This window comes from Clinocottus analis, unplaced genomic scaffold, assembly GCF_023055335.1.
Source record: "Clinocottus analis isolate CAN_PGR_092001 unplaced genomic scaffold, fCliAna1.0.p SCAF_33, whole genome shotgun sequence".
Lineage (NCBI taxonomy): Eukaryota > Metazoa > Chordata > Actinopteri > Perciformes > Cottidae > Clinocottus > Clinocottus analis.
The window spans coordinates 1554515-1571967 of NW_027176076.1; the positions used below are offsets into that span (position 1 = coordinate 1554515).

The 17453-nt window shown below is 41.3% G+C and overlaps 1 protein-coding gene across 2 annotated transcripts in view; it reads right to left on the reverse strand.

Annotated features, from left to right (window-relative positions):
- zfhx3b (zinc finger homeobox 3b) overlaps positions 1–17453 on the reverse strand; it is an 87525-nt gene that overhangs the window by 39686 nt on the left and 30386 nt on the right. The gene's annotated exons all lie outside the window — the stretch shown is intronic.

The following is a 17453-nucleotide window of genomic DNA, read 5'->3' on the forward strand; positions in this document are numbered from 1 at the left end:
AAAGGAACTTTCCCATTAATGCATTATTTTTTACGTATTCAATTCAGCGCTCCCTTACAAGGTCAGAAATAAGTGTTTAAGATATGAATGTGTTTTAGGTGTTACTTATTAAATATGCAACAAAATTAACACATGCAAGCGATGCTTGTGCCTAACACAGCTAAACAAACACATTTCAGACAAGCTTCCATAATTAATTGAAACCAACTGCAGCCGCCATGCTCAATGAGTGAAAAGCATTTACTGTAAATGCGCAGAAGAAGACATTGAGTCTAGGACCCTAATGTCATTTACTTAACACTTTATTGTTTCCAAAGTTTGTGTCACATTATACTTTCACCTTTGTTACTTAAAAAGAGATGTGGAAAATCCAGTTTTATTTTCAGCGTGTGAGGATGAGATAAATAACATTGTTGACCGAGAACAAGGTAATGAACTCCAGGTAAGATAATACCTACTTTAAACCGTGAAACAATAGCATTGATTTAGAAACCTGCTATTATTCATGTACAGACAGTGTGTCTATCAGAGCGAGCTGTGGTTTTTTACTTGGCTCGGCCTGTCTGGTTTGTTTTTTATTGCAACTGTCAAGGCATTCAGGATTTTGTGGCTATGGACACACACTACAGACATCTTCGTCACCGCAAAATATACTGCATGTTACATGTATAATTAGAGGTGTAATAATTACATGGGTCTGGAATTATTATTATTGGCCAACAAATGTTTTTGTTATTGTACAGTCATCTGTGCTATCGGTTAATTGTTTTGTTGCATGAACAGTAGGGAACACTGACACCTTGCTCTGACTCTGTACCTCTATGTCTGCTGTGCAGCGTTTGTGAAGAAGAGGATCAAGGACTGAAAGAAAGAATAAGGATCCTCACGAAAACAATAATGTTTTAGCTCTACAGCATGAATCCCCATATAAAGGATCAAGATGAAGTGGATTAGGTTAGAATATGAAGCTTTGACTACTTAGCTGGTTTTGTAACTTATGTAACGATATATATATATATATATATATATATATATATATATATATATATATATATATATATATATATATATATATATGGGCTGTGAATAGACGGATTGAAAACCTTACAGCCATGTTAACTCAGAGCAGTTAAAAGACAGCATGATAAAATTGCTAAGAGTAAAAAGCAGATCATGGTTGGACTATTTTCTGCGCTTTCTTGTAGATGCACTGCCTGAGGTAATTGGTTTAGGGATAACATTAATTACCACATTGCTCATTAATGGATGAAGCCTTTATTGGTTGCATTGATCAGCAGGACCTGTTAGCCATCATCCTAAGCAATGGTGGATGTAACAAGCTTACATATTGGCATATCAATTAATGCAATCAATTCCTGTCTAGCAGTTGCCATTCCCCCAGTCTACCCCGCCCCCTTCCTATCGCCCCTTCTTTCTCCTCTATCATGTATCTGGGTGGCCAGGACAAAAGGCCCATGTCAAACCACAGTTCATTAAGGGATTTCCTAATTGTTCCTTAAGTGGGGCTGGTTGCACGATGGACCGATTGAGCTGATGATAGGGTGTCAGGGCTAAACATGTCTTTGATTGGCCACTAGAAAGAGTAGTCCAAGGGTGCACGCAAGAGGTACAACATACAAGCTATACACTACTGGGAGAAACAAAGTTCAACTGATTTGACACAAATGCCGGAACAAATGTGAGTTGATAACTGCACTTCATTCCTGTCTTTTTTTATAAGTTATGCAGTTGTGAGTTATATCAACATACATACTATAACTACTTGCTTCTCGAATAATGACCTTTTAAAGTAATTGCATCTGAAAACATTAAACTTTTAGAGTAAGTGGTTGTATTAACAGACAATCTTATTAAAGTAATGGAAGAATTTGATGAGTACATGTTATATTTAGTAGGGGACCTACTCTCCCATCCACATTTATATCACAAATTGGGCCTTTAAATTTAAATCAATGGTTACAACATGGAATCCTCTTTGTGTCATGCATGCTCCAGAGGGGCGACTGGCTTCAAATACACGGTTGGTGCCCTGGTATAACATGGTGAAACAGGTAGAACATCAGAAAAGAATGAGGAAGCAGGGTGTGATAACTGAGAGCACACCATGACAAAGTGGAGGGATTTACCGTTGGGCCCGCAGCACTTCATTTGCTTAATAACAGATCATTCTATAAGAAAGTGGCTGCTCTGAGGGGGATATCACCCAACGAGGATGTCTCACTTGTAGAAATCCTATTTGAAGACAACACCTTTTGAGCACTCATCCTCCTCCACGCCTAAGACGATCAACGCGCATGACAGGCCCCATTAATATGACGCCCTGTGTAACCTTGCTCTTTCTCCCTCTCTTCCAACAGGAACAAAACTGATAGCCCAGGAGGAGGGGCATTATGGTCCGACTGAGCATGTAACGGGAGGGGTGGTGTTGAAAAGACGTCTTATAATACATATCCTCCTCTAAGCCACCTCACACGGGGTGAGAAAAGTACATGGAATATGGACAGGAGCTACATTGGTTTTCTTTGAATAATGTTGGAGACAATATTGCCCTCTGTGATGTTCATCCTCAGTCTCTTGAATCAATCTTAAAAATGCTTGCTTTTTTTGAAAAGGGTTTGGTTTAAAAAAAAAAAAAACGACCTTCCTTAGGCCAACATACAATGGAGTTCACCTAAAACCATCTGAAGTATACTGCAGATAACCACACAAATTTAAAAAAGCATTTTCGGAGAGGGCAAGATAGTGATGACTGCACACACAACACTGCTGCTTTATATATTAAAGCATTTCCTGTCTTACCTTTGCTTAAGCATCGTTGTGACAATCTAAGCTAACTAAGCTAAATCTATGCCCACTCCACTGTTCACAAAACTTGCTCAACAATTACATATTCTGTTGAAGCAATAGATCATTATTAAATACACTGCGTAGAACATGCCTCTGGTGATTGCCACAGCAATTCTGTGAAGGTCATTGAGAGTCAGAGGAGACAACGCATTTGTTGGACAGTGTTATGTGTTGTGTGACAGACCAAATGTGCAGGCAGTTAGTCGGACAACCCTTACTCGCTCGACGCAGGACCTCCTGAAGGCCCCTGTCCCCTGAGCAACACACAAGTGGGCTGAGCAATTAACAATTTCATGCTGATTGCCTGAAGCATGTTTTGCTATGCCATAAAGATAATAGCATGAAGGGTGCAGCGGCAGCAACCCCCTCATCCCCCCCACCCTCCCTCCTCGGATGATCCGCTATTGCTTCCATCTCTCAATTCTCTCCTGTGCAATTCACATGTTAGAACGGCGCTCTGCCTGCTTGCTTTATTAAAGACACTCTCCCGGCTTAGAGGGCGCATTTAAGAAAAAAATATATAAAGATGACTCCCTGAAGAGTAAACAGGGATGATTATTAAAGGGAAGGAGAAAACTACAGTCTTGGTCTCCCACTGGCTTCTTGATTTGAAAGTCTAATTTGGCAACTGCACACAACAGGCGTGCAGGTAGACAAAACAAACAGGTTCCATTTCCCCAGACAAAGGGAGCATGCTCAGAGGGGCGGCTGGTGACAGCCCTCATCTTCCTCATTGCCTTACCCACTATGTCATGACAGCAATCCACCCTGACCATGGAGCTCACCGCAATGCAACAGGAAAATCTGTGAATCATTAAACCTGGTATTTGTCTGCATAGCATATAAAAGAGTGCAAAACACTGCAAGAATGTGGCACCGAACATGAGACTGTCCTCCTTAAAGTACATTTGCAGTGTATGTGTTAAGCTTAAATGGTGATGTCTGTGAAAAAAAAAATACAAATCGGAATAATCTTTTTTCACCCCAATTGGTAACATCCATTTATCGAGCAAATATAAATGATCAAATACATTTACTTCATTTTTAGAAAATTCAGTATGTTCTTTTGTCAGTCAGTTTAATATAATACATTGTGCATGAAGGCAAACAGACAGACTCACACACAGAATACCCTAGCCACCATTACTAATGTGTGGACAAGACTGTCCCCAGCCTGGTGAGTTCACAGAGAAGCCATAAATCACCACATTTTTTTTGCTGAAGTGCTGTCTTGATACCACTAATGATGTTCCTATGTTAATGAATGCAGATTGTATTAACGCAGTGCCTTTGCAGATCATGTTGCCAATGTGAAAATGTATTTTTTACTCCTGGTATGAACAGCACAGAGACATTCATATACTCCAAACACTCTAATTTAAGGAGGCGTCTAGGAATCACTGCAGGTGTGTTCAACACAGTGAGAAGCTTTCTATTACCCACTATTACTTCAGCTCACTTTGTCACTAGTATCACAGTGGCAAAAAGCTTCTGGATACATTTCCTTTTCTGAATAAAGCAGTAAAAAGTTGATAAGAGGAATTACTTTTGCATAGAAATACACTCGTAAATGACTGCATGTATTAAGTCTGACCGCCTCACCATTCAGATGGACGCTAGATTAACAATCTACCCCCATTGTCATTGTTTTTACTACGTGTAAACAAAGCCTAAAGATATACGGAGGAGCTGTGGACAAAGAGTTGCACCACCGGCCCCCTCTGCCCCTCTGCCCCGCCCTCTCTGACCCCCCTCACCTTGTAGGCTTCTGCTTGCCCTTCCACCCCCCGGCTGTGTGTGAAAGTCCAGCTGGCGCACTGACAGCCACGACATCTCAGCTGAACGTGGCTGCACAACAGGCCCCACATTGTTTATGATATGGAGCCTGTCATCAATTTGCATTCTTAACTGGCAAAAACACACAGACACACACAGACACACAAACACACACACACACACACTAACACACACACTAACCATGCGATAAGGAGAAACATGTTTTTGTGTTAATTCATACGATACAATGTCACAGCCCAACCACAGACACACCAACAATACACACACTTAGAAATTGCAGTCACATCCCCCTGCTAGAAGGGGATGATAATTGCAGACGGCCAATAAATTACTGCTGCCTCCACATCAATTATAAGCATCACGTCTTGCAATGAGGAAAATGAGATCTTGTGACAAATTTCATGAGGCTTGGCTGCCCAGCAGCCTTTCTTAACATGCTACAGATAGCAATCCCTTATCTAGCCCCTGTAATGGGGAGCTACGGATAGAGAGATGGAGCTGCAGCCATTTAATTAAAAAGCTGGGGGTAGGGGGTGGAGAGGTGTAATTCATTGAAAAGGCACAGGAAGGAGACAAAGCCTTTGTCTCCAATACATATTTTGCTCAAAATTGTCACTCATCAGAGGCCAAGCTTGTATCTCCTCTGACAGCAATTCTTGAGATTTTACCCGTCTTTGTGATCATTGCTCCACTATTTCCTTCTCTGTGTCTCTCCCTCTTCTTTCCTTGTTTTTTTTATATTTCCCAAGAGTGCACTGTTTTCTCCAGCGGGACAGCTCCAGCGTTTTTTTACGAATGACTGCGGTGGACAGACAGTGGCACTGAATGAAATGGCCCCTGCACCTAATTGTATTCCCACCTGGGGAAGGCAGGCAAGGGTGGAGGCTTCAAGCGCACAGCAATGAGGATTTATGGCAGCTGGAGAGACAGCAAAATAAAACACCAAAAGGGATGGCTCCTAAATCTCATTCCCAGTGCAATATTCATTGTAGTTGCAATCGAGTGTGCTGGTGGAGCATTGAAAAAACGACTGCTGTGTTCAAATTATGGCTGTACTCTCTACTAATATTTAACATCATTAGAAAATCATTAGAAAACCATCATAAAACCTGGGATTATGACCAGAGCATTAAACACAATGATTATTCAGTGTATTCCTTCTCCGCTTTGCCTTGGAAATGAGATTTGCTCTGGTGCGGCAATGTAGGCTAAAAGTATGAATATTTTTCATAATTACTGTAACATTTGAAAAACATTGGCTTGCATGAATTACTATACCATTATGCAGTTGTGTTTGTCTGCCCAAAAGCAAAGTTTTCAATGTGGCTTCGCATGGGTTATCATTAATGCATTTGCATGGGGCATCAGCAAAAAGTATGCCAATATTTTACGAAACCTTAACCGTAGGAAATGCCCCCACTCATGTGGGTAGCGGAGACATTGATAGCATGCATAAACAAAGGAAATGCACATTTAAAAAAATGTCTGTGTGAAGAACACAATGATCAGACTGCAGTGTCAAAGGTGGAGGGACATGAGAGGGACAGCAATCACTTTGATGTGGAGAAACCACAAACCCTTAACTGAACTTCCATAATGGATATCAACTTCTTGAAGAAAATGTTTAAAAATAATAATAAATGGTTTTCAGGCTGCACATAAGAGTGTATATGTATTCTACTGTACTGTACTGTACTACTCTACTTGAGGAAAGGGAGGGCCAACAGTGTCAGAGGTGAGTCTTTACTTTTTGGGATTTCTCGGCAGCCCCATTATCAAGAGCAGCCATCAGCACAAAGATAAAAGATCCTAATGGAGCTGGCCCTGGTGGAGATGAAAGGTGCAGAGATGGCACACTGTTATGAATCTCTAATGTAGCCCATGTTTCTAAGGTAATGACTGACTCTCAGGCCTCTTTCACAGGCTTCCCTGCATCGGGCCCAGGCGATAAAGGTCTTCTATTTCTTGTCACTAAGTAGACAAGCAGTAACCCTGTGGCCCTCGCTTCATTGGTTCTGGAAACCAGCCTGAAAAGTTACACAAAGTCCAGAAAATGTAGCATATCTGTGTCAACACTGATTTACTCCATTGAATCAGATTGAAAAATCTGCTAAAAACAAGGTTGCAAGGTTGAAAATAATATTTCTTTTCATCATTGAATTTGAATTATGATCCATGCTTTTCTCTTCAAATGAATGGTAGTCAGTTTGACAACAATGAGAAGTGGCAGATGGCATGATTTTGGTGACGGTACTGTATGTTCAAAATAAACATCTCACTTTCTTTGTACTCCAAAGAAGACAGTAAATCTTGTTCATACGTTCAGATGCTGAAGTATGCTTGTTTACAGTAGGTGAATATGAACAATGTATTCTTTTTGGGTCAAGATGAGCAGCAGCCAAATGTAAGAGCAGTTCCTTGTCAAGTTTTACAGAATAATTGAAGTGACACTTATAAGAAGCAATGCTCTTTTGAATGCATTACTTGGCAGATATTTAGGCTTTTGTCCCTTAAACCTTGCCAACAAAAATGATGCCATATGAACAAAAGTGAGGGGTGAAAATACATAGTGCGAGAAGAGCAAGTCTTCCATCCAGTCGCTTTCACAGAACCTAATGGATTGTGAGCACTTAATGCATTAATCAATCAATATCTCTCACTGTACATCAACAACACGACCAAGTTATGAATGACCTTTGGAACAAAAAAGGTACACTTTAATGCACACAAGATTGCTCCTAGGCTAGTAACTTGGGTCTGTTTTTTTTTTTATCACGCATGATTACACCCTCTCAAGTCAGAGGGCCATTAACAGTGCACTAAATACACTGAGGTTAGTTGTTGTTACAGTTTTCACATAGCTCTGTTGGAGATAGTGACAGAGGGATCCTGTATTCAACTGCTTGATTATTGCAAATACTGAGACATACACATTTAGAGACATTCAATATGGGTTGATATCCCCTTTCTACATCACAGCAAGGCCATACACGTAGGATTGCTTATTGTGCATTATAATTTTCTACACAGTAAGAAGCAGGCGAGGTCACTAAGCAACATGATATTTGCTCTGGCTTGCTCTGAGAAGACACCATGAAACATAAGTGCTCTTCTTTTATAGTATGGCTTAAGTACTAATTCAAAGATGGCTCCTATCTTTGAAGAATATGAAAAAACTCTCACTTGAGAGGACTGGAGTATATTCCAATAGCTGCTCATTGAAAATCATTTTCAGTGTTGTAGTGCCCCCGTTGCCTATTCAACCCTAAGGCACTACTTGGCTGCTCGCTTGATGTTTCTTCCTGACGGGTTTAATTAATGACAATGTCTACTTGTATTGCCCATTATGTTTATTCTTACAAAACAAAATAATAATCTCATTGGCAGAACTTAGTTGTATATATTCAAATCATAAAATAAACCATAAACATTTGCTTCTCTCTGGTACAGCAGTGTCACATAAAACAGTCAAAAACCGGTTTGCTTCCTCCAAACAAGCAACACCTTGTCCCAATACGTCTCCTAATTATATAGGGCCGACAGCTAAGGGCCGACAGCAGTAGCAGTCGGCCTTGCGCCCCCAGTGGTGGGAGGTCCAACTTAATCAAAACACACAAAATGGCTCTTACACGTGTTATGCCGCTGTCAAAGTCTTTTCAATCGGTTAGTCAGATTTACAGCTGTTTTGTATTGGCAAATAATACAACATGGCAAAAAAAAAAAACAACTAAGAATAAGTGTTACATTCATATTTTATGATGCTTGAAAAAAAAAGTTAATTTTTTACGACTACATTCTTGGCACACTTGCAAGACCCCGTGGCTAGTTCCTCTGTGAACTCATGCTGCAATCAATTAGAATAAGTCCTCATTAAAAGATTGGATTATTTGAAACTGATAAGAATAATATAGAGATTATGTTCTTGCGGCAAAAGTGGACTACAGACAGTGCAGAAAAAGGTGCCTTTCCAATCTCTATCTGTATATTTTAATCGTGTGGATTAGAAAGCAGGGCAGTAAGGATTGAGGATGGTGGTGGTGGGATAATACCGGATAGGAGGAGAGTGAGGTTGAGGTAATCATGATGGGGGGCATGTTTCTGAGTCCCTTCATGAACACTGGCGGAGCGTGCAAATGAAGCGTGGAGACAGAGTGGAACGGACAGGAGCTGACTGCAGAGCGCCACAGAAAAGAAGAGTCCAGAACAAGAGCACAAACTAATGCTATTGTGGTCAATGCACAATGGGTCCTGCAAAGTGACTGCAGAGGGCCCTTAAACAAAGAAAGTATTGCCATTCGCTCTTCCCCACCCAATTAGATTATATTGCCAGGTTTAACATGACAAAAACACCCAGCCCATTTTTCCTAATTCCGGCTGTCATTCCGGCCCCTGTGCCACCTTCATTCGAGTAAGCCTCTGAGCGCTGGCCTGTCTGTTCGACTAACAACGACTTGCGACATGGATTCAAACACATCCACTCTGTTCTCCACTCTACATCTCACACTCAAATATGTGCCCCATCTCAGCTTTCCCAAAAGCTTGAAACATTCCCCATATACGTTCGAGGAACTCATTTCCAGAAAACCCCCAGCCATCGCTAAGGTTAATCATTTTCAGTTCTTCACTAAGTTCCACAAAACAATACCTGGATTTCTTATTATGTCCCCACACAACAACATGTAATGGAAAGTGAAGAGAAAAACATGGTAAAAAACAAATGAGCCGATGATAACATGCCTTTAAGTAACAATAAATAGGGAAATAAAAACTACAGTACATTATTGTTTTTTTAAATGGCTGTTGTTCTATCGCATCATTTCAGATCCCACACCTGAATACTTCTGGACACACATCAATATATTCTTTCAAACTGGCTATTCAAGTGAACATATATCATCAAAATATATTTTCCTTTAAAAAAAAAAAAGAAATCCGCCTCTTGAGTGGAAACTGGAACATGTTTTATAGCAGCACTTGCTTGGTCCAGCATAGCCGACTAATGCCAACAAGGAGACTGTCGTTCCCCCTTCACTGTGCAGCGCAACTAAATTGACTCGATACCCTCTCCTGTATGCTTACGGAGCAAGCAGTATGAAAATTGACCTTTGCTTGCTTTCTAAACAGTGGATTATTCATCTTAATCCTTCAAATTGATCAGGGTATTTTTCTTCTGCTTTTTCTTACTTGTTTGCCTTCTCTCGTATTACTGTATGTTTACAAATTTGGTTTTCAGTGAAAAAAATATTTCAAAGAATATTAAGGAATGTGTTTTTTCTCATCATGTAAACTGAAAGAAACTGGTTTTGCCCTTACAATGAGCAACTTACTATTTTCCTGTGCTTTGTTATTTTCAGTATGACATGTGCACTATGTCACCTCTCGTCAATGGAAAAACATGTGCAAACTTGTATTTCTTCACTACCCATGTCCGTGTCAGACGATGTCTTGCCAAACTCAGTAATTAACAATATTGCAAGTACATTCAAAAAAATCTGAAAGGGTTTAATTATGGGTCCAAACCTCAGCTACTGGTAACAAAACTGTTGTTTGGTAATTGGTTAAATTGTTCAAATAAAACTCCTTTCCCCACTTTATGGTTGTTGTGGAACTTGATCTGTTCAGTGTGCACTTACAGTGTAAATGCCGGCTACACATGAATTTTTCCTTGCGTAAATATCACTAATCACTATGCTCATACAAGCTCCATTTCTTAAAATGGACAGTAGGACGAACAACTTAAAAAACAGCAGCGACGGAGCAGCGTTTCCAGGCAGACAAAGAGAGACTGTGAGAAATAGGCCATAATTTGGATCAGGAGGGAGTCAAAATGTAAGAATGTCACAAAACAAATACAACTTTGTCTCAGTGTCACTTGGCAGGCATTCACATCTGGCTAAACAGAGTCTGTGGGCATATCCTTTCTTTACCAAATAGTGCCTTCACAGGATGACTGCTCAGTCAGTAGCCACCACACAACATGAGCCTCTGTGCTGCATGTGCTCTGCTCATTAACCACAGTGTTCTTCACAACACATATCCTGAGATAACCAATGTCTTACTGCGTGTCAGGTTTACAGGACACTTCTCTGGAAGAAAGCAGACTTAGGCCCCAGACCTGAAGATGCTTTGTAATCAATAGCAGCCTACTGTAGACTACACCAGTGGTATCACACTCGACATGGTGTGAGAATGTCTGTCTGTCTGCTGATACCCAGCTGCATCGGGGCAACAGGCACAACATATGTGGAAACTAGACAAATCGAGAATAATTCCCAGTATCCCTCTGTGAAAAGTTCCTTTAATGTCACACACCACCGACACACAGCAGAGCCTTCCTCCCACTCATATGATCCTTTCGTGTTTTTCAGCAAACTCATCCATTTCTCTTCACCCACCCTCCTCTCACCCTCCTCAGGTGGTGTGTAGTGTACTGTCAAGCACAGCGTGAATCAATGACTGGTGCTCACGCCCACAGGTAGGTTAGAAAGGTTCACTATTGAATTATTTCTGCACTTCTCTCATTGCTGCCATATGCCTGGCTGCTTTTAGTTGATGTGGGTGAGGCACTGGGGGGGACTCTTTTTAGCTAATGCACTCCAAACATGGACGCGTGTGTTTCATGTGTATCCTGTATGTGTCTGTATGGCTTTTGGTGTAAGGGTGCTTTTTGAAATGACACTAACATAATGTTCATTATCATATTGAGCAACATACACACATGTGCACTTACACACAGTCTGTTCACTACTCTACTCTTGCTTATCTATCAGACAGTGGATAATGAATTGCAACATCTGTGCTTTCAGCCAGTCTTTCTTTTATCTGCCTTTATTCAAATGGAGCCTTCGGAGTGTGAGGGCAACATGCTGCTGGATAGGGTATCCTTCACTCTCTGGTTTTGTTTTGCTGTCAACAAGGGCTATCGTCTCTACTGGACCCGAGGTGAACTCATCCATAGCACAGATCATGCCCTTTGATCCATAGGCTCTCTCTAGGGAGCACAAATAGCCTTATTAAAAATGGCTAAATAAAACTTTCCTAGCCTCGACTCGATAGTTGCCAAACTTTACTTCTGTTTCTTCTCTGATGCTGCCTATGGTCAAATTGAGCCGCCGAATTCTACAGCGAGCAGCACTGTTCACCCAATACCAAAAGATAGTAACAAATGAAGAAATCTAAGTGTTTAACAATTTATTGGTTGTACTTCCTCGACTACCTAGTATACACTTGCACTACAATCAATATCATAGATGAGAATATGCGGGATGCAAGATGATAATGTGCACCTTAGGCGAAATTCAAGTAAGGAGAGAGCAGAAAACGTATGAAAAGACCAAATATAAAAACCATAGGTAAAGAAAAGCAAAAGAAGATAACCTGTATCTGAATTGTATTGCAACAGCATGCAAGTTATTACTAACAAGTACATTGTAGACGATGTGCTGGGTTTGCATTATTTGACAAAGACAATCAACTAAAGTGGGTTTGATAATGAGGGACAAACACAACTGGCTCTTTGTAACTGTAATCAAACTAAAAGAGTCAGTGAAGACTTGTTAGCTCGACTTGACAAAACCCAGCACAACATTCTTCGTCAGCCACTCAAACGTCAGCCACTCATGCATTTCTCACTAAAACTGTCCGGAAAATATTTTGGAGATGAAAACAAACTATACTTAAATTCAATGCTCTGTCAAAGACATCACATATAAATCAGTCATTAAAGAAAATAAACTATGTCATGCTCCATCGTCTTGAATTGACTTGTTTCTCCTTCATCTCATGTACCTATATGGCAGTGACACGACTGCTGCTATAATTAAACCCATCACAACCATTATGTCTTTGTCACCTAATCCATCCTCTCCTCCACTGGCTGTGTCTGTCTAGAACCACAGACTTCCCGCCCTTAGCCCTGACTGACAGCCCCTGCGGAGGCTGTGGTCACTCCGTTTGAGTGACATGAGGGGCAGCAGGGCTACTACATTACCTCCTTACCCTCACTCCAAGCTCCTCCTAATCCTGCCATCCAGCACCTCACACCACCTCTGCGCCAATATCCAGCAGCAAAGCCTCAAGGCCTGAAAATAGAACTCATTAACACATTTAGTAAGTACAAATGAGATGACTGTCTCCTGATGGACTGTCTATCTTTTGGATCAGCTTTCAAGGAGAGTGTCTGGTAATGACAAGAGAGAGGGAAACCAATATTATAATGTGCTGCAAGTCTCCTCTGAAAATGGGCTTGATGACAGGGAGAGCCTCTCGCACCCACAAAGGTCCTGATTCTCAAAGTGGACACCTATGTGTGTGCTCATTTATGGGTATGTGAGTTTGCAAAATAAAATCTAACGCATATTTACACCCACATGACATAACTGACGGTAACATCATACATGGGGCTTAAAACATACAGGGCACACACACAAGGTGAACTCAGCATGAGTATGTATCACAAAATACTGCACTAAAAAAAGCTTCATGTCCTGATTTGGAGAGGCTATCATCTTCCTCATTGACTTTATCACTTTTTTATTGTCTTATTCTTATTCTTTGTGTATATAAGCACTCAAAGTTGACATTAATGCTGCCCCTGTTCTGCTCCAAGCCAGATCAATTAGACAGACTGGCACAACCATGGCCCATACATTACCCGCCTTTCAGTTGAGCTAGCCAGTATTTAAAGAACGAGGGTTCAGTCGGTCGGGGTCGTAAAAACCTGGACAGAAGACATTTTTAATCACAGCCCATCCTAGAATAGCATGGTGGCTTTCTGGTCAATTTGCTATTACAGGATGAACCAGCAGAGGAATTCAGACCAAGCTGGTCCATAAAGCAGCGGGCACACGGAAAGAAACAACTTGATTGTGTTAGTTAAAGCAGCATGGTCATATGAATGCTGATACACAAGTGGAAAATCTATAAAGCCATCATTTTGGTTTTTTAATAAACGTCTAGTCTTTTGTAATGTTTTCAAAATGAAAAGTTATGTATTTATGAATTTCCTGGCACGTTCTGTGGACAGCAAACAATTTCCTATGCTGCCTTGATGCCCTTCGGACAGGGATTAGACGGCAGGCGACTGACGGAGGCCTGACTGAGCTGCAGGCCCTCTGGGGCCCTACTCATCCGGGCCTGCACAGTCCTCATTCTCATATCCACTCTGCATCACCAGGGCAATAACCGCCTTTATTAAAAGCGCATTGCGGCAGTGTCTGTCTATACAACTTACTTTGAGATTGGCCATAATGTGGCATGTAGAAAGAGTCTTGTGGTTAGGGGCTACAATATCCTGTTTCTGGAAAGGTTTACTTTGCATTGTAACAAGCATAAATAAAGGAGGACATCCCAGAAATGGCTACTGTCTGTTTCGCTCTTGCCCGTGGGGAGCAAAAGCTCAGACTAAGGCTATTGCATGCCATCAGAGCGTGGCCTGGCTCACCTCTGATTTTACCTGGCTTTAGCAGCTTTAACTTAGCCACTGAACATGCAGATAGCAGGGTATGATAGAGTATGAAAGCAGGGGGAGAGTAAAGCCCTGTTAATAAGTTGAAAGAAAGCGCTTAGAAGCAAAGGATACGACTAAAGGATGAAGGCATGGTTCAATAGTGCGTTAGATATTCGTAAGAAGACTTTTTTTTCAACAGATTGGATGTCAACATATTCTGTCTGCCTTCATTAAATCTCAATGTAAGCTGAAATGTGTCATGCCAATGTGAAGATATGAGTGACTTTTCTCCATTGGCTTTAAGTGTATTTCTGTATTTCTTTGTCACATCCCATTTTCTAGCTTTTTCAGAGAATCTTGAGAATTATGCAGAGAGGAAGAGGGATGCATTAGGGAAGGGAAGAAAAATGCCTCTGTTGTCAGGACAGGCCTTACTATTAGGTGTGTGACCCTGAAAGTGCACCCCTTTTAGCAAAACAAACAATGGATCCCATTTTGAATACCATTATTATGCGGTAATTTGTATGCATCCTTTCGTCTCATTTTCATTTAATAATGCACACAGCTCCCCTGCCCAGTTTCTCAAACTGGTCATTAAAAGTAACACTGATCCAAACTGGAGGCTTAAGTTCCACTTACAAGCAGAAAACAACTGCAGAGTCAAAGTAAGATCAACCCTTCCCAAACTAGTCTTTGCCCTTAAACACCCAGTATATGTCTACAGAGACAGGAGACAATGACTGGTGACTGCCCAGGCAGCCCCGGCCCCAGACTTCTCCTTCCCAGCCTCCTCGACTCAGACAGGGATTTCCTCCTGCGATGAGAGCCAAGCCGTCACAGCCCAGCGATCAAGGGCTTGCCATCTGTGACTGAGGCAGATTTACAGCAGGAGCTAATCCACACTGTCAGCCACGTTTGTTCTCCATCTCTGCCTCCTCCATACACATAAACGCACGGACGTTTGCCACTGAAAAATACTAATATTTTACCCTTATAAAATGTTCTCGCCTGGATCTTATTTTCAGTCTCACACGCACACACACACACACACACACACACACACACACACACACACACACACACACACACACACACACACACACACACACACACACACACACCAAAGCATACACTTCCCGCAGAAGGGTATCTATCCTTTAGTGCAATTTAATTTTGCTCTTTTTAGAGGCATGATCTCATTCTATGTTAAAAAAAAATAACTTTGATAATTTTTCAATAATTCTATTAAAGGTTGCGAAATGAGGAACCTCAATGTGTCATTGAGTTATATGCCCTGGTGAACATCATTCATACGAAATAAGGTCATCATATGCAAAGTGTCACACAAGCTCTCACACGCAAGCTCCCAAAATTTGTTTTGCATCCACTCCTCACCATTTTCTCTTGTTCTCCATATATATCGGTCACTCATACACACATATCCTGATGCTTAACGTTGTCAGGAGTCACCATTAACCCTCAGCTTGACATCAACATGACACTAGGTTATACCTTTCCTCTCTAAGCACTAAGCCTAAAATACATTTTGTCCTCATGCTGTCAAGCCAGCTGTCCTCACAAGTAAGTGCTTTATGGGAGTTTTAATATTTCCCTCCCGCTTTCTCTGTCCCATACAGGACATGTCTACCTGCCACCTAGTAATGAGCTGCTATCCTACAAACTAGAAGACAAGCACTGGTGCAGACAGCACATTGGTTCAAGTCAGTGCTGAGCTGTATTCAGTGATCTCTGCACATAGGGCAGCTGTGTGGGGCTAGGGTCCCTCCGACGTCCCTTTGTTTCCCCACAGATAAAGGGTTAAAGAAGACAAATGGAGGCGGGGCCACACAGCAACATGCTTAAGCGGCACAATTTCAGTATGAGCAAGAATTAAAACAATGCAAGCCTTTTATTCCTGTGTTACTCTAATTAGAAAGAAACCACATTTCTGCTGCCCTTGCTCTCTTTGGACATTCAACCCAGAGGAGATAAGTGGCAACGGATCCCTAGAGTGAGCTGTCTCCTCATAAGGTGCATTAATATGCAACGTTGTAAAGTGTAAAACACATCAGATCATGCATGAGCTCGCCAATTTTAATTCCATAGCTGTCATAAAAAAGTATCAGTTGACTGTTGGGAATAAAGAAGCCTTCATATGTTTTGCAAAGATCCCAAGCAGGCTACAAGCTCAGCACCTTATACGAGCAGAGACCACTCGCAGGATCACAGAACAGCAGCATGCGAAGGAATTACTGTCTAGGTGACCCAGAAATCCAGGGGCAACTTTCTTTTAACAAGCCAGAAAACGTTCCACCACTTTAGCAACTATGCGTCAACCACAAAAAAGGGCCCGGTGCCACAGAAGAGCTTGCAAATAGGAAATTAAATATTACACTGGGAGGAAATGGTTCAGCTCTAGTGAAGGGGTGGGGCGGGGAGTGGGGCTGGGAGGTGGGCCGGCGCAGCTGAGACTGTTGGAACAACGCATCTGGGGTGTGAGACGGTAGTAGAAGTGAGAGGTCACCTATTTTAGAGTAAATGGTTACAGACAAAAAGCTATGAGGATTATTGTGGTAATTTGATTAAAATGCTTTTTTCTTTTTTTGCACACTTAATTTAAATTAGTATCATCTGAAGTAACAAATGGAGGTAGTGCTGGATTAAAAACAATGTCTTGGATCTAAATAATAACGCTAATCTTAAAAAAAAAAATCACTAATCTTGCGTTTATATGTTTATCTGTCTGCAGCTTGTTGTAAAATAGCAGAATGAAGGTTCCTTTTACATTTTGTTGAATACTAGTGGTCTGCTCAAGAAAGTGAGGGTTTATTGTAATTTGATGATGCTCTGCAGGGGAGTAACTGCTGTCTATGTGTGTAATGATACAACCCACACACAGCCCCACTGCAGGGGCTCATTACCTAACCTAAAGCATGGATTCTGCAACTTGACACAAACATGGGCATCGAGCAAATCAAAGGTTAAGAGAGGAAAAAAGGATTGATAAACCTAACATCTGCAAAAAAAGAAAAAGAAAGATATTGTTTTGACAAAAAAGAACAACTCTAAACACAAAAATAGTAAATTCACAACCTCCAACCCTTTTGACCTAACTGGCAATTCCTCCTGTCTTTGCATGTTTTCCTGTCCACTGTACTGTAGTCATTAACATATTTTGAGTGCAGTGAGCAGAAAGCTTAATTGTCCCTAATTGCTCGGCTAAATATGTTCTCTAATGATTTGCTTCAGATCTCTGACTGCCTTTTGCGCAATTTCCCGGCCGCTGGCTTCATTATCCCTGCCTTCTTGGAACAAAGCATCTTCAGACGCTGGCCTTTCC